Here is a 23469-nt window from a genome sequence, read left to right as displayed (position 1 = left end):
TGAACGAAATTACACCAAACTTGGCAAAATTGTAGGGACTGGTACGCAGAAGTGCATTTGCTATATTTGGTGAAAATTGCTCCAGTGGTTTTTATGAAAATTAACTTCAAAAACACATATATATCTGGGCGGAGCCTAACCACCCATCTCATCGTGAGATCTGATTGGCTGTCAGCACTTCATCCAAGAAGTGTTGGCAGCCATCTTGGGACCAATATACATGATAGCACCTCATTAAAAAGCATTGTAGTTAATAGAGGGTTTTAGGACTTTAGTTACATTATAAATCATTTGTTGATGGTACCATACTCATTTTAGGAATTCTAAGGTGATTTTACCATGTGAAAAAGCCTTCTGCTGGGATATCATGAATCATGTTTGAAAGAAAACTATTATCTCATGCTTTTCCCACAGTGGTTTGGAAGGGGATCTATAAGCTAAACTGAAAGCATATTTTCTGTAAATTCACATTATCTTTCTCAGTCATGTGAGCATGAAGTCTGACATTCTCAGTAAAACATGTACATCCAACAAGGACAGAGACTGTCAGTTGATTCCTTTGTGTTCTACTGCAACCTCCTAGAGTGTTCTAAAGAACAACTAGAGCGCTAACAGTCCTACTTATTACAAAGGTATGGCACACCTGAAGCCATCTTGATTGGAATAAAGTGGTAACTCTTAAACATTTAATTTAAAAAGAAACAAAATGAGGGGGTATATTTTGCCATAGAAAGTATGATTAGTGCTGCAGAAAGAAAAATTAGGGCACATTTTGAGTGACTTCCCAAATCTTCTTCTATTTCATTAAAAAATTCTGACATGCAGTCTCCCAAGATGGCCACCAGAGACAAAAGAGCCCAAATGAAGCCCAAATATCACCCAGATGTAGCCCAAGTATAGCCCAATGACAGAATGTCCAGAGTGTTCTAAAGAACAACTAGAGCGCTAACAGTCTTACTTATGACAAAAGTATGGCACACCAGAAGCCATCTTGATTAGAATGAAGTGGTAAGTCTGAAAACATTTAATTTAAAAAGGAACAAAATGAGGGGGTTCATTTTGCCATAGAAAGTATGATTAGCAGCAGACTTCCCTGGTGAGCAGTAGCTTTACTACAGTGGTCTAATGAGCAACTAGAGTGCTAACATTCAGAATTTATGGCAAATGTGTGACACATCTGAATGCCTTCTTGATGGAACCAAAGTAAACAAGCATTGAAAATGCAATAGATCTTGCCCCCGTTTAAGTTAAAGCCATTCTGTTTGTAATGAGGTGGCTTTTTAGCTTTGCTTTTATTAGTGTTTTTAAAACTTTCATGTAAATAACATGCATATGTATGGATATATGTATATGTATGCATGCATTTATATTTGTATTTATACAGATATGCAGATTATATATGTTTATATATGTATGTATATATATATACACATACATAAATGCATATGCATATATATGCATATACATATGTGTATATGTGTGCGTGTAGAGAGAGGTACAGAGGTAGAGGTACAGAGGTAGAGGCGTAGAGGTAGAGAGGTAGAGGTAGAGAGGTAGAGGTAGAGAGGTAGAGACTAGTAGAGAGAGAAGTAGAGAGAGGTAGAGAGGTAGAGAGAAGAGAGTGAGTAATAGAGTAGAGAGTGAGTAGTAGAGAGTAGTAGAGAGCAGTAGAGAGAGTAGCAGAGAGTGAGTAGTAGAGTGAATAGTAGAGTGAGTAGTAGAGAGTAGTAGAGAGTGAGCAGTAGAGAGTGAGTAGTAGAGAGTAGTAGAGAGTAAGTAGTAGAGTGAGTAGTAGAGAGCAGTAGAGAGTGAGTAGTAGAGAGTAGTAAAGAGTAAGTAGTAGAGAGTAGTAGAGAGTGAGTAGCAGAGAGAGAGAATAGTAGAGAGTAGTGGAGAGTGAGTAGTAGAGTGAGTAGTAGAGAGTAGTAGAGAGAGAGTAGTAGAGAGTGAGTAGTAGAGAGTAGTAGAGAGTGAGTAGTAGAGAGTGAGTAGTAGAGAGTGAGTAGTAGAGAGTAGTAGAGAGAGAGTAGTAGAGAGTGAGTAGTAGAGAGTAGTAGAGAGTGAGAAGTAGAGAGTGAGTAGTAGAGAGTAGTAGATAGTGAGTAGTAAAGCGTGAGTAGTAGAGAGAGAGTAGTAGAGAGTGAGTAGTAGAGAGTAGTAGATAGTGAGTAGTAGGGAGTGAGTAGTAGAGAGAGAGTAGTAGAGAGTAGTAGAGTAGTAGAGAATGAGTAGTAGAGAGTGAGTATTAGCGAGTAGTGGAGTAGTAGAGAGTAAGTAGTAGAGAGTAGTGGAGAATATTCCAAAGTTTTGCACAGCACCACTTGCACAATAAGTCCAATCAAATCATATCACTTAGAGTCCTTTATGAAGCGCTGAATCTTGGTGTATATTCAAATCCTTTTATTTTCCTTAAGTTTATGTACCACAGCCAGCTGACGCGTTTCGTTCTGTACAACAGAACTTCTTCAGGGCGTTCTTATTTCCGTCAAGTTATGTCGGTATCCTGTTGTCATATAACTAGATATTTCTTCCAAATGTTAGACGAGACATAAGTACATTCTTATTCAAAGTGACTAGGTATCAATTTTACCCACACAATTCGGGCAGACTTGAGTAATTTATAGCATCCTCAAAGTCAGTCTTTCAAAAATTCCAAAGTATAGGACATGATAATCCAAATCCAAATGTTTCTCAAGAAAAGTCATTTTCAATCGTTCGGAATTTCGGCGTTTGGGCAGATATGACCCAGGGACCCCCAGTATGCAAGGGGAATTAGTCCCCCCTCTGCAAACGCACCAGTGGCCTGCGTTGCAGAGAGGTGTAAAAAGAGGCATAGCCTCATTACACCTCTGTGCAATGCAGCCCCCTGGCGCATACTGGAGGTTCCAGGTGGGCTAGTTGGCCCCCAGGGACCCCCAGTATGCAAGGGGAATTAGTTCCCCCTCCTTCAAGCATGCACGGGGGGTGCGTTGCAGAGAGGTGTAAAAAAGGGTGTGGCCTCATTACACCTCTCTGCAATGCAGCCCCCTGGCGCATACTGGAGGCTCCTGGTGGGCTAGTTGGCCCCCAGGGACCCCCAGTATGCAAGGGGAATTAGTTCCCCCTCTGCAAACGTGCCAGGAGGCTGCGTTGCAGGGAGGTGTAACAAGGGGCATAGCCTCATTACACCTCTGCAATGCAGCCCCCTGGCGCATACTGGAGGTTCAAGGTGGGCAAGTTGGCACCCAGGGGCCCCCAGTATGCAAAGGGGAATTAGTTCCCCCTCTTCAAACATGCACGGGGGCTGCGTTGCAGAGAGGTGTAAAAAGGGCGTGCCTTCATTACACCTCTCTACAATGCAGTCCCCTGGCGCATACTGGAGATTCCTGGTGGTCTTATATAGTTAGGAATTAGCATAAAAAACCTTTGAAATTCACTGAAAAAAACAATGCACTGCTTATGACCTGGCCATATTTTTTACTTTTTTTTTTTTTTTAAAGGAGGGGGAACCGCATGGTTCCCATTCCCTGGGACAGTTTTGGGCATGCCATAAGAGTGACTGAGACATTTATATGTGTCAGTGATTAAATGTAGATATAGGTAACCTATATCTTAGTAAGGGCTGCATGCACCACCTTACCCAGGCTGCAGTAGCAGTCCTGTGGTGCCATTTTAAAGGATTTAAAAGGATTCCCAGTGGTGGCATAATACATGCTGCAGCCCCTGGTAGGCCTCTCGGGTAACTATGCCCTTAGTACCTAAGGTACCATATACTAGGGACTCACAAGGGTACTCCAGTAACCAATCTGGAGTGTACCTAAAGTATATGCAATCATTTTAGAGAGGAATCAGCTAGGCAGGGGTCCTGAAGAGTAGGATCCCAGTCAAACTAAGTCAAAAACCATCAAAACACCAGGAAAAATGTGGGGGCAACCATGTAGTCAGATTCCACCTTCCTACACCCCCCTCCTGCGGGAGCTGGCATTGCTTTTGGGCAGAGAGAGCTGCAAACAAGCAGCTCCCTCTGCTCAAAACCAATTCAGCTTTGCTTATTGGAAGCAAGAGCAGCGCTCCCACCATGCCATAGTAAACTGCACTGTCCCAAGGGTGAGCACCACAGGACATTGCTGGGGCTGGCCCTGGGGGGTGGTGATCCCCAGGGCCATTTACAGCTCCAGGAGGGGGGCTGTGCAGCCCCCCCTCCTATTCGCAAAGTAGCCCCTGGGAGGTGGCAGTCCCCAGGGCTGTGTGGGTCTAAATATGTAAATAGCCCTGGGGAGGTGGCATTCCTCTGGGCGGCGGGGGTCACGTGGCCCCCTTGCATTTCACAAACATAGCCCTGGGAAGGTGGTGGCCCCCGGGGCTGTGCCCCCCACTCATTGATTTTTTAATTTAAAGCCCCAGGGAGGTGGTGGTCCCAGGGCTGCAGGGGGGCCTTTTAGACCCCCACATTCAATTCATAAGCCCTGGGGAATGGCTCTCCCAGCAGCTGCTGGGGACTACGCTGGACCTGCATCTCATTTTTCTATTGCCCCCAGGACCTGGCCCACCAGGGGGCTTAAAGGATTTTTTTTCAGATGGATTTGCGGATCCAACGCGAATTCCGCTGAATATTTTTTTTATATGCTTTTTTTGGCCCGGGGTCCCTGTAAGACCACCTGAGCAGGCCTAGGTGGTCAAGGTGTTTCTGCCCTGACCCTTTTCCTGCTTCTTCATGTTTTTTACCTTCCTGGTTTGAAGTTTTGGCAGCCAATCAGATTGAAGGCATGAGATCGGGAGGGTTCACAGATCCTCGGCGTCCCCACTTGTATATCTGAGTAATTGTTACATTTGTCATGAACAACTGAACGGATTTACACTGTTTAACAAAAAGAGTGCTTTGTGAACCAAGAGTTACCTTTTTGCCAAATTTGGTGTAATTCCGTTCTGCTGTTTGGGCTGTATCCGTAACTAAAGTTTCCTACGGAAATTAACATTGAGAAGATTTTTTTTGGAACCCCCTCCTTTTTCTCAGCCCCCATTTGACGAACCACCCTGAAACTTTCAACACAGCAGCTGACCATTAGTTTTGCAATTTTCATGAAGATTCGTCAAATGGCGCCAAAGATATTGGCAAAACAAAAAATGCCTTTGCATTGTAATGGCGTGCGTGATAAAGTCATATGTGTGATAAAGTGTGCATTGTAATGGTAGGTTGTTGTAAAGGCATTACCGTAGAAATACCCATATTGTAATGGCACGCGTGGTATTAGTAACATAGTAATGTCATACATTCCTCCGCAACTTGGACAAAACCAATCCTGGGTTGCTTGTTTTCCTGTTTAGGGAGGGCTTGGCTTGGCTGTTTGGGCTAGACCATTCTGATTGAAGTAGGTGTAAGACTGATTTGCGTACAGCTGAGTCTAAACTGAGGTGGCATTGTGTGCAAAATAACAATCGATTGGTAAGCGGCCCAAGGTACTGTAGCTAGGTTAGATATATTAGGTAGGAATACATTTACTGCACTTACTGGCTTAGTGGATGTAGACTGACTGGGATCCAGACCAGAAAACACAAAGGAACAAACACCTAACCATATACTAACTGCCTCCCAACCTACCTTTTCCACGCCTCACATAGAACATCTAGTTGTTGCCTCTTGTGATACTGGCATTAAACTAAAGATATTGAGCTGGAATGTGGCATGGCTGCAGTCCAAGATCTTTCTACTTGAATGACAAGCTTTCATAAGGCGCTTTGACATAATAATGTTCCAAGAAAATTGGCATACCGGGGTAACAGAAATTGAGGGTTTTGTGCCATAGTACCCTGACCACTCCTTCCCGTTGTGGTTGTGCACCAGGGGGGTTAGCCATCTTGATGAATTTAGCAGCTGGCTGGGGCGTTAGGGCTTTTAAGACCCCTAATAATAGCTTCCAAGTAGTGAGGTATAGGAGGGATATGACTTTGTAACTAATTGATTTTTATAATAATGATTTTATTAATGTTCCTAACTCTGAATTCCCGCCTTTATTTGATCAAAGCAACTCTCTAACAGGAGATGCTGTTAATATGTTAATAAAGGGCAGGAAGTTCTTCTGTGCATAGCCTGGGATTTGAATACCAGCTCCCTATGCACAGTGGTCTATCTTAAGCTGTTACAAGTGCTCTGACTATTATGCCAACAAACATTCTCAGAAAGTTTGTGATCCTAAAGGGATGGAGTTGCAGAGTTACTTAGCCTCCTGTGACTTGAGAAATTTAATGGATGTGGCTTGTGCTAATAGTTGCTTGATGTCAACCTGTAGAGGTTGTTCCACCAATATTGATCACTTTTTCATCTCGCCTCCTTTAACAGAGTGTCTTGTGTATGGGAAAGTGGTCCCTACAAATATTGGTGAACTCAATCCCATAGAAGTTGTCTTTCTATCATTATTAAAGCCACACTATTGAGTGAATACTTAGGTGAGTAATCTGCAATTGTCTACAGATAACCTTAGACTGGTGTGGCAATTAAGTGAGCCACTCCAATTCTTTCTTCAAGTGATTAAGGAGACTTTAGGACTCATAGAGGCCTGTCAGGTATGCATAGATACTAATCAGCAAATGGTGGGTGCTTTTGATGATTTGTGTACAAACTTCAGAAAAGCTTTATCGAAACCCTCCCGCCCGCACAGCCTACCCCTAGGTGGTTCAACCACAAATCCTCTGAAGCAAATAGTGAACTTCACCAGGCACTCGTGGCAATCCTTGGGTTCCCTTGGAGTTGGCCAGCTGGTGGAAGCACTACAAGTTAGCTATCCCCAAGTGCCGGAGGGAACTGACAATACAATAACGGGACTCCCTTGTAGAGGCCACGGACAAAATAACAGTAAATTCTTCTGGTCTTCTGTGGCAGAATTGAGCAGAGCAAATCTAACTGTGAGCCCAATCAGTTGTCACATCCTTTGTGGGCCATGGGAGGCAAAATTCACAAAAATCTATGCTTCAACCGTAGCGGATATGGACCCCGTCATGGCTACTAATAAGTGTTCAGACATCCAGGTAGCTGTGCCCAAAGTCTAGGATGCTATGAGCCAGAGTATCGGTGGGAAGGCACCCGGCTCGCGTTGAGTACCAATTAACCTTATAAAATGTAATTTAGAATGTTGGGCACCACTTTTAGCAAATGTTTTTAAAAATCTGCCTGACTCTTGGAAAACCTCCACCATAGTATAGATTTTCAAAAAGGGACATCGTTCTCTCCCGGGAAATTACACCAATTTCCCTAATAGTCACATCAGTCAAGATCCTAGGGGGGGTGTTCTATAACATATTCCAAGAGTTGGCACAGATCTCGTGTGTTTTATATCCTTGCCAATATGACTTTAGAAGTCACATAGGAATGGTAGAACAATGTCTAATTTTGTGATTAATAAATCGGAAATTACACTGTTGCTAAGTGTACTACTTTATACTTCCCGTTTATGGATCTGACTTCAGCTTTCAGCTGTGTTAACCTCTCTAAACTACGGAAAACCCTTCTCTGTTGTGGGATGGATGAAGTACTGGCACACCTTTTGGCATATATGCACAGAAATATGAAGGCCAGAGTCAGACTCAATATGGACGGAAAGGTGTATAAGGAGATAAATATTTCCGTAGGGGTGAGACAAGGGTGTGTTCTGGCTCCTCTTTGATTTATTTTATACATTAAAAAGCCTTACCCCTTCTTAGTAGCTGCCACTCCAGATGTACCAAAAATCAAAGGTCAACTGCTTCAGTATCTCCTTTACGTGTACAACGCCATACTGATGGCTCGGACCCCAAAGGCTCTGCGATTGTTAGTGAATGCCTTTGTGGACTTCATTGGTACTCTGGACTTGCAAACCAATTTCTCTAAATCTTATATTATGGCATGGGGCCGAAGAGTAAGCAGCTAGCGACTCTTACTGTAAGCACATACAGCCTAAGAAGCATAAGCACTCTTTCTTACTTAGGGGTTCCTTTCTCCACATCAGGATCCTGGATACCCCATGTTTCTCAGAGTAGGTCCGCCGGTGGGCATCCTTGGACCACTGTTGCACATTTACAAAACCCAAAATATTCCTGATGCTACATATGGGGCCGAGATTTGGGGTTTCTATAGCAGCAATCCCATCCAAACTGAAGAAAACAGGTTTTGTAGAAGGGTGATACTGGCCCCCATATCATCTTCATCTGCGATCTGTCATGAAGAACTGGGTTTATCATATATATCAGATTATATTAGAACACGTCCACACTTAGGGCCCGATTAGGATCGCGGTGAATCCGCAGCCTCCGGGCCGGCGGAAGCCACCGCCGGCCCGGAGGATGCAGATTCACCGCTGCGGACACAGAAAAGACCCCCCTCCAGAGTAGGATAGCTGGTGGGGTCATGTTTCCGTCCGCCGCTTTTCCGCCGCGGTCGCCTTCTGACCGCGGCGGAAAAGCTCTAATATGGCGGCGGTGTCTATCAGACTATTACTGTGGTTAGCAGCATAGAACAACCCAGAGGCCACTGTAACCAGAGATATGTTTAAAGATTGTCTTGAGTGTGAAATAAGTCACCAAATCCCATGGTTATAAAGAGTGGAGTCAACCCTTTGTAGGACTGGTCTGCACCATATTTATATAGATCCTGAAATTATTGCGGATGTAGATAAAAATCTGTGCAGAAATCCCTGCTTAATTTTGAGCAAACTATGAGACTGAATGAGAATGGGGGAAGTTTGAGTATGGTTGCAGTAAGCCCTCCTACAAAGAGTCTCTATTTAGCAAGCGGGTGCTGGGAATAAAGTCTGATGTTTGATTTAGGGCTGGGACGTCAAAATATCTATTATGTTTTCCATCGGGCTACCAACCAGATCTTGATATGCGCACTTGTCCTTGTGAAGGAAGCTCTGGTCAGACTATGCTACAATTTGCACAATTTATTTTTAACTACAAAGCACTTTCTACTTTTTCATATTACAAAGCACAATATTATAAATTTTAGAGTGGCTCTCAGTTTTTTAATGCAAGTGCCGGATCTGGAGACTTGAGTACATGTTGGCTCATTCCTCAGAATGGCTGTTTGGGCACAAGGAACAATGATTCCTGATTAAAATGGACCTGATAAAATTATAGTGACTATATAGTTAGTTTTTAAGCCTAACCTTTAATATATTGTCAATTGTAAGTATTGTATCTTGTATTATACTTGTATTTATATTTGTCTATATGTTTTTAATGTGTTCCTAATATCCAAGGAAGGGTTCAGACATTTTGAAAGTGGGCAGAATAGTGCTCCCTGGAATTGCTAGATGCCACACCTAGTCAGAAGTCATTAGGATGGAGGGATCCTGGTAGCACATTAGATAGTGACTGATACATCCCCCGGGGCACTTTCTGGGCACAAATATGACACCCCTGGAACCCTGAGTCTCAGAGCATGCCAAAACTAAAGAAAGGTCTGAAGAAGGACTGACTTGAGGAACCCTGCTGCACAGTATGCTAGACTGCACCCACCCCACCTTGGGCTAGCGTAGAGAGGACCACATCTGTGGCTCTTGGAAAAGTCACTCCTGAGCCCCAGACCAAAGATGTGGCTCCAAGAGTCAGTCAGCTGATTAGCTGACCCCATGGTACCAGCACTAGGGCCATTAAACCTGAAGAAGCTCATACCAGCAAGTCAATAGCCACTTTCTGCAAATTGTCACTGACTGCCGATGGGTGCCCTAAGAAACTGACCCTCGATGGCCAAAAGTTGCACCCAAGTCTGCTTGACCCAATAGTGTTGTCTGAGTCCAGAATGGCCACTCAAGATGGACTGATTTAATTAACAGATGAGATGCACTCCTGGTTTTCTCATTAAATCCAACTTATCCATAATTATCACAAATGCGTGCAGACTAAGCAGGTGCCCTGCCCAAACGGCACCTATGTAATAAACAAGTTGAAAGAAAGGGGCGTCCTCTCGCCCCAAATAGTCGCACTGCTGATTGGCGCCATCTAGGCGGCCATGTGTTACTCCCATGTAAACCATAAATTCATTATTTTTTATCACATTTACTCCATTCTTTCTGCGCCTTTAATTTAATTCATGCTTTATATCTGGATCCACATTCCGAATATTAAGCCTTTTTCCAAGTTTCTTATGTTCGCGCTGTGCCCCTCCGAACCTCTTGCAAGAACATGACAAATGCTGAATTCGTCCAAGGCAGTGTATTTATTAAAAAAGCCCAATGCATTTCGGGCGGAAAACGCCCTTCATCAGGGGTCACTATAAGAAACAACAATACAAAACAATAAGCATTTGCGACATGACCAACATCAGATTATGCAGATTTACATTTCAAAATAAGTATTCATTTTACAATATTTCATTGTTTTAAATGCCATGATACTATACAACCCTCTCTTTTCCCCCCACAATCAGTCCCTTCATAGCCAGTAACCCAAACAAACCCTTGCTTGGATTAGATTAAGTGGCAAGGGTTCTTTACGTTTACTAATATAGCGTTTGGCCAGTAGGTTGTGAGCAGGAAGGAAAAGAGATTGTTTAGCAACACAAGAGTGACTAAGGGAGAGTAGTTTAGAGATAGATTGGTTCGTTTGGGTTACTGGCTATGAAGGATTATTAATTACTGCTGTGTTACATGAATTCAATGTCCCGTACGTGAAGTGGTACGAGGTCTGGATGGGCACAACCACCTCATTTGAAGCAATGGGCAATTTTGGACAGTCATATCGTTAAAAAAGCAAGTCAAACTTGGATGAATTGTCAACAATGAAGAATAAAAACACATTGGAACTATGCAAAAAATTGCGAATGATTTTGTCTTCAAGCTGTGCGATTGGGTAAACAGCGAAGAGCCGCTGCAATCATTGTCGTTATCTTTCACGTGCCAAGGGCAGGCATGGTCCCAGTCAGCACGCACAGTGGATTAACATGGATAAACAAGAGACTGTAAAATGAATTGAATTGGTAAAAACAGGTGTGCATATGCCATCCATATACGCATATTTGTGGGGGCACCACAGGTGCCCCCCCAGGCATCGTAGCGGAGGCTTTGGAGGGACAGGGGTCCTGCTAGGGGCCCCCAAAGTCACTTTCCGTAAGCCTTTCCATGTTGGAAATGCAGACATAGAAAGGCTGTCAGAAAATGACTTCATAATCCCGACGGCAGAGCCACAGCTGGCTCGGCCGTCCGAATGGGATTATGTATGTTTCCAACACTCCTACGGGCTCCTTGAGCCTGTACGAAGCACAGCGGATAGTCTCTCTGACATATGCCTTTGTCTGACACATCGTAATGCTGTTTGCGGACCACAATGGAAGATGTTGAGTGGACTGGAACTGACGGTCAGTCAGTTGCAGTCCGTACAACATCATAATCAGGCCCACAGTATGGGAGGGTAGATATGTATGATTCGGTACGGTAGCTAGTTAAGGTATGATAGATTAGGTATCATAGTGTTTTTATGCTATGCTATTTGTATTTGTTTAGCATTGTCTCACCCACCATGGGCTGTCCTGGGGCTGTGAACATATTGAACTTGGCCCTTTCTGCAGAATCATTCCCAAAACCTTTCCCTTCACCTTACTTTCTTCGGAACATGTTTTTGTTGGCTTTTTGGAATATGCACACTTTACCACTGCCAACCAGTGCTAAAGTACTTGTTCTTTCTCCTGCAACCATGGTGAAATTGGATTACACCCAATTAGCATATTTAATTTACAGAGGTACTACATGCACCCAGAGCCTATAAATTAAATGTAAATAGTGGGCTTGCAGCTCTTATTGTGCCACTCCCCTAAGTAGCCCTTTAAACATGTCTCAGATCTGCCATTGCAGCCTGTGGGTGCATTTTTAAACGGCCAACCGGGCAAAATAAACCTTTTGCCAGGCCCAAACCTTCCTTTTAATACATATAAGTCACACCTAGAGCAGTCCCTAATAACCTAGAGGGCAGGGTGCTGTATATTTAAAAAATTGGACATGTGCTTTTATCGTTTATGTGTCTTAGTAGTGAATAACATTGGGATGTTTTATTAGATTTAAAAACTTTCAATTGCACGCAAATAGATACGTAATATTAGGTGACTAAGAAATTGTAATTAAACATCCTCTTTAATGGTAAAGTCATATTTTAAGTTACAATTTTGAAAATGCCACTTTTAGAAAGTTGGCATTTTCCTGCTGTAACTATTTGGTATCCGCAGCCTGTTCATGGGTCACTTAACAGGGTGTAGATGGCAGTTGGTCTTAGTTTATTCCTATATATAAATAACAAAACGGTATTGGAGGGCTAGAGAGAAGTTTAGAGACCAGTCTAAGTTATATCCCCTGGAAGAACAGCATGAACGACAAACAAACTTAGAGGTCTAAATGTAAATGTAAATGTAAATGTATACTTGTAAAGCGCACTGTTACTCCATCTCGGAGTGTCCTGGCGCTGTATACCGCTGGGAAACCCGTCCTGGCTTTCCTTGTGAGATGGTCCCTCCTGGGCACCCCCAAGGTGAAGCCAGGCATCCCCGGCGCTGATGGGGCCGTTGTGGAGATTAAGTAAGCTATTGCCCAGAGTTGCAGAGTGGGACCCACGGTTAGTTTAGGCACCTAGGCGAGAATTATCGAGTCTGCGGACATTGACCCAAGACCCTGCCGTGACGGGAATTGAACCCTGGCCCCGGGCCGACCTCTGCTTCAGGGTCTGCCGCTCTAACCAGTGAGTCAGTACATAAGAGGTTGGTCTGAGTTTATAAATTTAATATACATATACAATTCAAAATAGAACCACGGTCACCATTAGATTTAAAACCAGTTCAAAGAATATCAAATTATTCATTTCATTCATTATGGCATTTTATTCATTTATAGCCAAGATTGTAAATAGCGATTTAAGGTAGGTACATGTAATTGTAACATCATTACATTCAATATTCAAAGTAGGTGCTCTCTGTGAAAGGGAAGGGTAAGTGAATGAGTGAAAGGGACAGGGTAAAGGTGTTGTGACATAATATTTACATCCAAATTAAAATGAAAAACCTCTACAGTCAAATCAATGGGCAAAGGTTCCCAATTTCACATCACACATAGATAATGAGAATACATCTCTTATTTTGCTCCTATGGTGTGTCAAGAAAAGAGGCGTATTTCTACGTTTCGACCCCTGATACGCTAGAAGGGCAATTCACAGCCTCATGTTGGGGTCTTCATCAGGAAGAGAATGGAGAGCATCAGCAAACGGTCATCATATGTACCGTCCGTAGGGGGGCTTCCAAAAGCTCCGAAGAATATTTGCGTGCTGGTAGTCACACAGCCAATGGGCACAGGTAGGTCTGTCCTCGAAGGATGTATTTATCTTACAGGGGTGAGCGCAACGTCACCCTGTTGCTCCATCGGCGTACTGTATCAAAATGCGATCGCGGTGCCGGTTTTATTTTACTTTTAAATTGGAACGCGCATTGGCGCTGTCACTTCGTCGGCGTCCTGCATGCTCACCCCTGTAAGATAAATACATCCTTCGAGGACAGACCTACCTGTGCCCATTGGCTGTGTGACTACCAGCACGCAAATATTCTTCGGAGCTTTTGGAAGCCCCCCTACGGACGGTACATATGATGACCGTTTGCTGATGCTCTCCATTCTCTTCCTGATGAAGACCCCAACATTAGGCTGTGAATTGCCCTTCTAGCGTATCAGGGGTCGAAACGTAGAAATACGCCTCTTTTCTTGACACACCATAGGAGCAAAATAAGAGATGTATTCTCATTATCTATGTGTGATGTGAAATTGGGAACCTTTGCCCATTGATTTGACTGTAGAGGTTTTTCATTTTAATTTGGATGTAAATATTATGTCACAACACCTTTACCCTGTCCCTTTCACTCATTCACTTACCCTTCCCTTTCACAGAGAGCACCTACTTTGAATATTGAATGTAATGATGTTACAATTACATGTACCTACCTTAAATCGCTATTTACAATCTTGGCTATAAATGAATAAAATGCCATAATGAATGAAATGAATAATTTGATATTCTTTGAACTGGTTTTAAATCTAATGGTGACCGTGGTTCTATTTTGAATTGTATATGTATATTAAATTCATAAACTCAGACCAACCTCTTATGTACTGACCCACGGACCCAGGTCCTGAGTTTTAAGGGCCTACCCCTTTTACACTCACGCTCTAACCAGTGAGCCACACTTCTCCATTTGGAATCTCTTTCAAACTACCTTGATGTCTAGTTGAGTACATTAAGATAAAGAAGTGACTATCAATTACGCCTAACAGACCAGATCACTAAAAAATGGGCCACTTGTGATTGCTGATCAACCTCATTAAGGATTCCCATCAATGACTTGTATGGATCAATATTTTCATCTGGTAATCCTGCCAGGGTATTGTGTCTCTTGATCATTGAGACATCCGGCATACCCCCATAGTTGGCTTGGGGTAATGACCTACAATCACTAGATTGAACCACATGATGTTGATCTGATGAGAAAGTGCTGTGCAAAAAAAATATATAAAGATGAGTGTGATGGTTAAAATAGGATAGGGAGCTTATCAAAAAACTATTTATTGGGCGTAAGCCCCTTCCAATTTAAAAACAAGAACAGTGCAACAACATAATCGCAGTTTAAACAAATAGCTGCGAGAGGGCCAACATGTTTCAATCTATCATGGAAAAGGACCATAGGCTTTCGTCAGGGCCTCTGTTCTATAAAGAAGCTACTGCCAAAATAGTGATTAACCGTGTGAAAACATTATAAAAAACACACACAAGTGAATTAGCAACAGTAAAGGATATAATTCCCCTTCATCTGTTTGAATTCCTCCTTAGCACCTGGTGTGATCTATAACAACAAAACACATACGTGGACCCCTATTAGGCTCAAGTGGTCTGTTAGAAAATGAAAATCTATTCAAAATATTAAAGGTATTTCAAGTACTCACCCAGTGTGCCCGGGGAAAGGACCTCACCTCTTCCTGGACCTGGCTCAGGTAATGTGAGACCCCGCTCTGTAAGGACAAGACAACCCCGCACTTAACATGGATAGAGCGAGCCCTTTTTACCCTGCTCTGTCTAGTAATAGTGCCTGGGGTACAAAAATGTCTTGCGCGTAGAGCAAAACCTATTCGTATCAACCAATCTCCAAATGAAGACCTTACACACACATTCACAGCCATAGCTGCTGCTTGCAACAGTTTGTGACTATCAGTCCAAGAAAACTAATGTTGGACAGCAAAAGGCTATCCCATGTTCGTGTCTGACCAAGATGGATCTATTAATGTTAAGTAAAATGGTGAGACGGTTGGCTTATCTATCGCTATTAATGTTGGCAAAGTGAAAGCAGCAACTGGACACAAGATCAAAAGTAAGGTGTAGCTCAAATGAATCCTGTGCATACCTGTCCGTCGTTGTCCCAATCGATGACTGAGTCAGGGGGAGGCACTGGGCTATTCAAAGAAGCCTCTATTTGATTTGTTGTAGCAACCTATCGTAAACCAATCGGCACACGATGTCACCTCAATTCACTCTCAATGGATAATTAAGGCACTTGCTGTTATTTCAAAGGTGAGTTGTAAAAAAATATATATACTTAGTTTAACCCAGACACATAAGATCAACACCTCGGAAAAGGTTACATTAGCCGAGGTGTAGTCTCCCAGCGTTCGGTATGGCAGACCGCCGCTTTGCTCGCATACTCTCGCGAGAGTTTGAATTAAACTACAAAATGATGTCATCAGTCAAAAATATGTAGTATAGTGACCATTGCATGTTACTGGTCCGCTTGCGTTGTAGTTATTGCCATACTCAAAATTGGATTCAGAATGTTACACCCCAAAAGAGGCATCACCTGAACTATTTAACATATTCTGGGGTGCAACAAAATACGATGGCATTGTACAAACCCGAAATCTCGCGAGAACTTAGGCGGACTACAGTGTGATGTCACTCGCCTAGCGAGTGTAGTTTAATAGGCATGACAATCAAAACTGCAGGCAGCCGAGACATGTTGTTTCTCATATCGCAAGCAAGGTGAGAAAACACCTAATATGATGGTCTCTAAAGGTATATTTAATACCGAAAGTTCAAATACATATTTCAGAGTTTACTCCATCAACAGATTTGTATGGGTAAAAATATAACGACCGTGGAATACAAAAATAACAATGTGGTAATATAACATATGGACATACAGGTTAGCTAGAGACGGGGCAAAAATACTGCCCTTACTCGTCCCAGAGACTTGATGGTATACCGTATCTTCATACCTGAAGAAGTTTTCTTTCATGGCTATAGTGGCTAAGGACATAATGAAAGGTACAGGAGTGATGGAATCAAGTTCTGTATCACCCAGGATGGATCTGATGGTCCCAAAAGTCTCATCCTGGGGAATAGAGGTGTACAGTGATTCGACATCTAGGGAGACTAGATAGTCTGTCTCCTGGTTGAAAGGAATATCCGGAATCACCTTCAGGACATCGGTAGTGTCCTTCAGATAAGTAGGCATAGTATGCACTAAGGGTCTGAGGAAATGGTCTACGAAAGCCGAAAGGGGCTCTAGAACTGAGGCTTGGCCAGATATTATTGGCCTCCCCGGTGGTGGTCTCTGGGGTTTATGCACCTTAGGTAGGGTGTAAAAGTAGGGCATGATAGGATGCTGTGCCTGTAGAAATTGTGACTCTAAAGGAGTTATCCAGCCCTCTGCTAAAGCCTCTTCAACTAGGGACTTGATCTCATTCATCAATCTTGGGGTGGGATCTATAGTCAGTGGCCGATATGCGTTGGTGTTATTCAGCTGTCGGAGACATTCAGTCCTGTAGGTCTCCACGTCTTGTAATACAATAGATCCCCCTTTGTCGGCAGGCTTGATGACTACTGAAGAATCTTCAGTTAGTATTTTCAACGCTTGTCTCTCCATTCTTGACATATTATTATAGCCAGATTTAGGGGAGATCCAGGTTTTGTCTATGTCATCTTTAACTGCCTGTTCAAAAGTGAGTACTTGAGATGGCATGGCATGTGTAGGAGGTAGAAAAGTAGATTTTAACCTTAGACCAGTATTGACTTCTTTCTCTAAGTCGGACTCCTCATTACTTCTGTTTTTAAAGAAGTAGTGTAGCCTCAGTTTACGAAAAAACTGGGCTAGTTCGATTTGGAGTAAAAATGGATCACCGTTGTCTGTCGTCACAAAACCCAAACCTTTGTTGAGAACCACTTCTTCAATGGCGGACAAAGTTCTTTTGCTCAGATTGACCACCAGGCTTGTCTCAGGTTGGGAGCCTACTCTTGAGCACTCCGTCTGGTGTGGCTCCGGGTTCCGGCATGGGGACCTGCCGTATCTTCCCACTGGACCTGTGGTTGTCCTTGTGTTTGTCTTTTTTTGCCCCGAGATCGTCGGGGCCAAACGATAAAAAAGGCTGGTTATTGTATTGTGAGTAGCCAGGAAAGGGGCCCATCGGTGTCTGAAACGGGTGCTGAAAATTACCCGGATGTCCCCATGGTGCTGGAGGCCACCATGGTTGTCCTGACATGTTGTACTGTCCTCTATAATTCTGATATCTACTGGCCCTGCCTCGACCGCCTCCCGCAGGCGGTGGTGGATTGGTAGCTCCTGGATCGCTGCCTGAATCAGAGCTTGATCCAGAGTAGTATGATCCGTACATCCGCCCACTTCGACTAAAGTCGGGAGCTTTATAGGTGTCTCTCCTGTACGGATATATACGCTCTAATTTGAACTTCGCCAAGTCCTTTTTAAATTTGTCTACCTTAGTCTGCAGTATGGAGTCAAGAAATTCCTTATTGGATTTATCTGACTCATCTTTCTGTTTCTTAAAGACAGTCGGGGTAACCGTCGCCCGGATTTGTCCTTCGAGGGTTTGTATTTCCACCAGGATGCCGTCTGCCACCCGCTTGGCTGTACTGATGATTAATATCAGCCAATCGCGGGTGCAGTGCCACGCAATCATTGACCAGTCTTTAAGAAAAGGTTTGTCATTGAGAAAAAGTCGAAGAGCATTAGTCACTATAAGCCCCGGAGGGGCACAACTTGCCCTCAAATACTCTGCCATGGTAATCCCATGTGCCTGTGTGCGAGAGTGAGCTTTATTGAGTGTAAGGACTTTAGTCCAATCATCAATCGCATTTACAGTAGGTGCTGGTAAAATTTCAAGAATACTAGGCATATTGTCTAGGATGGATGGATATACTGAATCATCATAGGCTAGGCCACTGCGTTCAGCCATGTTTGCAAGCTACTAGGGAATGCAAAGGGAGCAAGGACAAACTTGGGACCAGTATAATACGCGTAAGTCTTTAATTCAGTTCCAAATGGAATATGGTACAAAGACCGCTTATACAAATGTGGTCACAAAACTATAGCCCGCAGCTGGAGGCTGCTCAAATATATAAATAACAAAACGGTATTGGAGGGCTAGAGGGACATTTAGAGACCAGTCTAAGTTATATCCCCTGGAAGAACAGCATGAACAACAAACAAACTTAGAGGTCTAAATCAGAAACCCATTTGGAATCTCTTTCAAACTACCTTGATGTCTAGTTGAGTACATTAAGATAAAGAAGTGACTATCAATTACGACTAACAGACCAGATCACCAAAAAATGGGCCACCTGTGATTGCTGATCAATCTCATTAAGGATTCCCATCAATGACTTGTATGGATCAATATTTTCATCTGGTAATCCTGCCAGGGTATTGTGTCTCTTGATCATTGAGAGATCCAGCATACCCCCATAGTTGGCTTGGGGTAATGACCTACAATCACTGGATTGAACCACATGATGTTGATGTGATGAGAAAGTGCAGTGCAAAAAAAATATATAAAGATGAGTGTGATGGTTGAAATAGGATAGGGAGCTTATCAAAAAACTATTTATTGGGCGTAAGCCCCTTCCAATTTAAAAACAAGAACAGTGCAACAACATAATCGCAGTTTAAACAAATAGCTGCGAGAGGGCCAACATGTTTCAGCCTATCATGGAAAAGGACCATAGGCTTTCGTCAGGGCCTCTGTTCTATAAAGAAGCTACTGCCAAAATAGTGATTAACCGTGTGAAAAAATTAGAAAAAACACACACAAGTGAATTAGCAACAGTAAAGGATATAATTCCCCTTCATCTGTTTGAATTCCTCCTTAGCACCTGGTGTGATCTGTAACAACAAAACACATACGTGGACCCCTATTAGGCTCAAGTGGTCTGTTAGAAAATGAAAATCTATTCAAAATATTAATGTTGGCAAAGTGAAAGCAGCAACCGGACACAAGATCAAAAGTAAGGTGTAGCCCAAATGAAACCTGTGCCTACCTGTCCGTCCGTCGTTGTCCCAAACGATGACTGAGTCAGGGGGAGGCACTGGGCTATTCAAAGAAACCTCTATTTGATTCGTTGTAGCAACCTATCGTAAACTAATCGGCACACGATGTCACCTCATTCACTCTCAATGGATAATTAAGGCACTTGCTGTTATTTCAAAGGTGAGTTGTAAAAAAATATATATACTTAGTTTAACCCAGACACATAAGATCAGCACCTCGGAAAAGGTTACATTAGCCGAGGTGTAGTCTCCCATCGTTCGGTATGGCAGACCGCCGCTTTGCTCGCATACTCTCGCGAGAGTTTGAATTAAACTACAAAATGATATCATCAGTCAAAAATATGTAGTTTAGTGACCATTGCATGTTACTGGTCCGCTTGCGTTGTAGTTATTGCCATACTCAAAATTGGATTCAGAATGTTACACCCCAAAAGAGGCATCACCTGAACTATTTAACATATTCTGGGGTGCAACAAAATACGATGGCATTGTACAAACCCGAAATCTCGTGAGAACTTAGGCGGACTACAGTGTGATGTCACTCGCCTAGCGAGTGTAGTTTAATAGGCATGACAATCAAAACTGCAGGCAGCCGAGACATGTTGTTTCTCATATCGCAAGCAAGGTGAGAAAACACCTAATATGATGGTCTCTAAAGGTATATTAAATACCGAAAGTTCAAATACATATTTCAGAGTTTACTCCATCAACAGATTTGTATGGGTAAAAATATAACGACCGTGGAATACAAAAATAACAATGTGGTAATTCTCATTGTAAATTGAACCACGGAATATCATCATTAAGCCCATCTCTGTCCGTACGTAACTTGAAAACCCATTTCTGTTCTTTTTGAAATAGGAATTTCGATATATCACTTATGTGTGAAGGAATAAAGGGTTTTTCAAGAACAATCCACGTAAAATCTGTTTCGCTGTGGTTGTGTTGCAAAAAATGTTTTGTTAGTTTAGACACATCTTTTTTGCATCGAAACGTGCTTTTATGTTCTTGCATCCTCACTCGCACCTTCCTGGTGGTCATGCCTATGTAGCGTGAATTGCATGGGCATGTAAGTTGGTAAATCAGGTTGGTGCTGTTACAGTTAGTGAAGTGCCTCAGCTGCCAAGGGCGGTTGGTACCTATGTCAATGCTGGTTGTCTTGGAAGTTAAAGGACAAACCGAACATCCACCACATGGATGGTGCCCCATTACGGGTGGTAGGTCCCACAGGGTGCCCACCTCTCTTGTAGATGTCTCTTTCGGGCGGGTATGTATCAGACGGTCCCTTAAATTACTGGACCTTTTAAATGCAAAAAGGGGAAACTCTATCTTGTCATTGCTGCTGTTTAATATGCACCAATGCCGCCTGATAATTTTCTGGATACAATTAGATTTTGTATTATAGGTAGTAACCAGTGTCAGGCGATCCAATAGGGTCTTCTCTACTCTTGGCTCAAGAAGTGCCTCCCGATGGTTGTTGGCAGCACGTTTCCAGGATCGCTTGATGAGTTTCCTAGGGTAATGTCTAGTGGTTAGCTGTTTTGATAATTCCTCTGCATGATACGCAAAAGTTTCTGGACTCGAACAATTCCGTCGAACTCGGAGGAATTGCCCAAAGGGCAGATTATCACGCAGAGATTTTGGATGCTGACTCTCGTATAGGAGTAGCGAGTTTCTTGCCATCGGTTTTCTATATAATTCACTTTCGAGACCAGTCTCCGTTGTGTCAATGGAGAGGTCCAGAAAGGAAACCTTCTCTTTGCTGGTTTCCATGGTGAAACGTAAAAAGCTGTTCTGGTTATTTAGCCATTGGTGGAAGTGGTCAACTGAATCATTGTCACCTCTCCACACCAATAGAACATCATCTATATAGCGTTTCCACCAGGATATAGATGAAAAGAACGGGTTGGTTGGATTTAACACTGTTGTCTGTTCGAACATATGGACATACAGGTTAGCTAGAGACGGGGCAAAAATACTGCCCATACTCGTCCCAGAGACTTGATGGTATACCGTATCTTCATACCTGAAGAAGTTTTCTTTCATGGCTATAGTGGCTAAGGACATAATGAAAGGTACAGGAGTGATGGAATCAAGTTCTGTATCACCCTGCCTTCACATAAAGGACTTGTCACCACTGAATTGTTTATTCAGTCAACTTGGAGCTAGGGCAGGGGAGGCAGGAACAAACTTCAAATGGTATTTTCTAGAAAATTCCCCACTTCAAAATGGGTACCAGATCCAACTCTTCGGTACAACTCGGAACCTATGCAAAAACTCAGAAGGCCTGCAAAAAAGACTGCTACTCTTTTGCCCTGCTAACCTTGTCCCTGCTGCCCTACTGCAAGAGTAAAAGAGAACTGGACCTGCTTCTTGAACCCGGACCACCAGAGTGACTTCAAGGGCTGGCTGGCTGGATGGCCTCCTTATCAGAGCTTCATTGATAGAAAAGACTTCAGGCATCTAGAAACCAGCACCTGAACTCTACTTGCTGTGAGTCTTGCCCCCTCCCCAAGTGGTGCAGCCCCTATTCTTGCCCTTTGGAAGTGGGCCCATCTGTGGTCCTGTGATGCAGAAAACACATAGTGTGATGCATCTCACAGAAACATTCAACCACTGCTGCACAACCCATCCTCGATGCAGGCCTTCACATAAAAGGTCCCTCATTGACGGAATTGTCGATGAGGATGCAGTACTTCTAATCAAAGTCCTTTAGCTTTTTTGGAACTGCCAGTGCATGATGCATCTTTAAAAGTGGACTTCTTTTTTTAACCAGGATTTAAGGCACTTTTTATAGCTGGCCTAACTGGGTCCCACTCTCTATTGCAGTCAGCGTGAACTTCTGACTTTGCACCAGTGTGGCACGACTAGATAATACTAGTTGACACTTTGGAGCATATTTACAAGGAAGTGGCGCAGCATGGCGTTAGCCTCCCTGGCTTAACGCTGCGCTCCATTACTTCTGAAACACAGGGCTGCACTGTTTTTTTCAAGAATACGGTGCAGCCTTGTGTTTTCTTCTGCGCTGGTTCTAATTTAGCTGCCTAGCGCCAACGTAAGCCCCCTTGCACCATAGTTCAAGGGTGCATGGATTGAGGGGAATAATTGTTTATGTGCAGGAAGGTGTCAAAATCAATGGGGCATCGTCAAAATCAATGGGTGTTGCAGTGGAACGCCCACCACAACACCCATTGCCCGCCCCTTTTTACGCTAAATATAGCATGAAAGGATGCCTTATTCACAAGGCTGCGCTAAGCCAGGTTAAGTGGCTCAACGCCACCTTGTGTATAAGGCGAAGCCCCTTTCGTTATTACAACATCGAGAACAGTGATGTATGTGGTGATAGAGGTTGTAAATATGCCCCTTTGTGCTTCTAGACACTATTTTTACTTAAACATTGCATATCTCTCGGTCTACTGTTTGGATTTTTGTAAGTTTGGTGTCAAATCATTTATTAAACTTAACTCTGTTTTTCTACATTAATATGGGCGTTTTCTTGTGTTGTGTTTTAGCGTTATTACTGTTTAATTGCTGCATAAATAGTTTACAAATTTCCTATAAGTAAAGCTTTCTGTCAAGCTACCAGAGGGTTAAGCACAGGGCAACTTGGGCTTTGCTTGTGCTTCACAATAAGAGAAATTGCAGTTGCTGGGTAAATAGTGTTTCACCTCCCTTAACCAGTAACCTGATTTCCAAGAATGTTTATAGTCGGTTAGATATGGCAGAAAGATGAGGTATAGCAGTTTCGGTATTATAGATAGATAGGTATTGTAGGCTAAGTTAGCTATAGTAAGTAGGAATGGTAAGTTAGGTATGATAGAAAGGTATGTTTCGTTACATATGGTAGGTAGGTTGGATGACAGATTGAGCTAGATGGGAGCAACTGAACTGAATAGTTTAACAAGCACCCAAGAAGTTCAGAAGAACTAGATTTTCAGCTGGTTTTCAAAAAGTCAAAACATTGATAATAAGGTAAAGATGCAGAGTGAGGGTATATCAGTGGTATGCCACCACAAAAGAAAATGACCAGCCAAGATGGATGCATGACACTGGGCATGACTTTCGGGGATGATCACTGGGACAGGGGAGGGAGTGTGGTCGCCATCTTGGGGGAGGAAGACGAGGTTGCAGACTAGTGTTTGCTGACTCGCCTGCCTCCGGGGCTACCA

This window comes from Lissotriton helveticus, chromosome 1_1 (assembly GCF_964261635.1).
Source record: "Lissotriton helveticus chromosome 1_1, aLisHel1.1, whole genome shotgun sequence".
Lineage (NCBI taxonomy): Eukaryota > Metazoa > Chordata > Amphibia > Caudata > Salamandridae > Lissotriton > Lissotriton helveticus.
The sequence above is the reverse complement of the archived record's forward strand: the minus strand, read 5'-3'. Positions refer to the sequence as shown.